The sequence below is a fragment of the Monomorium pharaonis genome, chromosome 11, assembly GCF_013373865.1.
Source record: "Monomorium pharaonis isolate MP-MQ-018 chromosome 11, ASM1337386v2, whole genome shotgun sequence".
Taxonomy (NCBI): domain Eukaryota; kingdom Metazoa; phylum Arthropoda; class Insecta; order Hymenoptera; family Formicidae; genus Monomorium; species Monomorium pharaonis.
Genome location: NC_050477.1, coordinates 4,803,949 through 4,806,036, shown reverse-complemented (window position 1 = coordinate 4,806,036; position 2,088 = coordinate 4,803,949).

Genomic DNA, 2,088 nt, shown 5'->3' with positions numbered 1-2,088 from the left:
GACGCGCGGGTTTAGGGAATTTACGGAAATAATTTCGCGCACGCATAAACGCAGCGACACTCAGCGGAGAGAGTAACAAACATTTCACGCAATGGTGAATCAAGAGTCGATGCAAATAATAATTTTCGATTTTATAACAAAAAAATCTTTTCATTAAAAGAAATATTTGTTATTAGCTCTTTGAAACCGCGTTTTGTCCTCTTTATTTCTATACGTATTTTAATTAGTTGAAAAAACAGGAAATTCTTTAAATTTTGTTAATTCAAAATAAATATTTTTCAATAAAAAACTTTTCGATATTTTGATGCAGAATATTCTTAAAAGTGTAATAAACTTGTAAATTTTGTGTTTCTATTAACAAACTGTTTCCAATGATTTTCCAAATTTCTCTTAATCGAGAGCAATCGAGAGTACGGACCAGAAAGGAACCTAAGAGCAGTCATCGCGTCATTTTAGGTGTTTTCATCCATCAACGCCTCTATGGGCACAAAATGTGCACATTAAACTACGTAGTCAAATATCTATGAATCCCGTAGATAATGTGCATGACTTTTTGAGTCTCTTCTATGCTATGTCCACGTTTATTCGGTTCTGTTTCATGCTATACCCGTAAATTTTACAATTATAATGCATTCATATTTTAAATTTGTTTTATGCAAATGTGCATAATCGTGTTCTATAAATGTGCAATACCACATACACATGATATAAATTCAATTAATTGATTTGATAGAAATTCACTCACCGATTGCTGTCGCTGCTCCTGCTGTTGATGCTGCTGCTGCTGCTACTTACATTCCTTTTCCAGAATACCGAGTCGCTCCACATGAATACCGCTTTCTGCTGACATCATCCTGTTATTGTCGAACCGCACATTAATAACGATCGCCCGATCATTCGGCAATTCCGATATTACGAATAATATATCACACACGAATAAAACGTAAGCCGCGCGCGAGAATTTCACTTGGTGCGAACGTTACATTTGAAAAAATACGTCAAAAGGCTCGCGTATCGTTTGTTAGCGCCACGGCACTCTCAACACTACGTCGTACCTGCGCACAATTCGAATCCGAACACACGAGACACGCACGGACTCAAGGAACGTCCGACCGGCGCTGGAGCGCAAAGAAACATGGCGGCAGCAGCGTACGGGACGTACGTGACCGTTGGCCGGCAGACTCGGCGGTACTCGGCGCTAGTCGGCGCCACTCGGCGGTTGACCGCCGCGCCTGCGCCGAGTAGCGCCGAGTCACGTACGTACGCCGCTGCCGCCGCCATGTTGCTCCGCGCTCCAGCGCCGGTCGGACGCATCGGACGTTCTGTCGACTTCGTGCGTGTCTCGCGTGTGTCTCTCGCGTATTCAGAATTCGAATTGTGCGCAGCTACGATGTTGAGATTGTGAGAGTGTCGTCGCGAGCCATGTGAGATCGTAACAGAGTACGTAACAGAGGTCGTATGTGTAAAGCGCGTACGAGTGAAGTGTCGCGTGCGCGTTCGAACAAAGTGTTTGCTCGAAGGGGACGTTCGGTAGATAATCGCGAGTGCCAATTAAAAGTGAAGTACGTGCTACTAGTCGTTGTGCAAGCACGAAATTCTCGAAACGAATTTGTCTCCGTTTGTTGTATCTCGGCGCGTAATTTTTATTCGACCGCTTTCCTCGGCCTGCGTTTCCACGAAGTTACGTGACGTCGTGCCTGCACTTTCGTGCCATGTTGATTTTCGCCGCCAATCAGACGAGCCGTTCTTTTTACGTATTTTCTCAAATGTAACGGTCGCGCCAAGTGAAATTCTCGCGCGTGGTTTACGTTTTACTCGTGTGTGATATATTATCCGTAATATCGGAAGTGCCGAATAAAGTATCGGGCGATCGTTATTAATGTACGGTTCGAGAATAGCAAGATGATGTCAGCAGAAAGCGACACCCACGGAGCGACTCGAGGTATTAAATATACACTATTTTTTCAAGTGATACATTTCTTTACCTGCTTTTGTGTTTGAGTTTAGGAATAATATTTATCACATTTTCAGAATCAAAACCGGAAAAGGAATGTAGTAGTAGCAGCAGCAGCAGCATCAGCAGGAGCA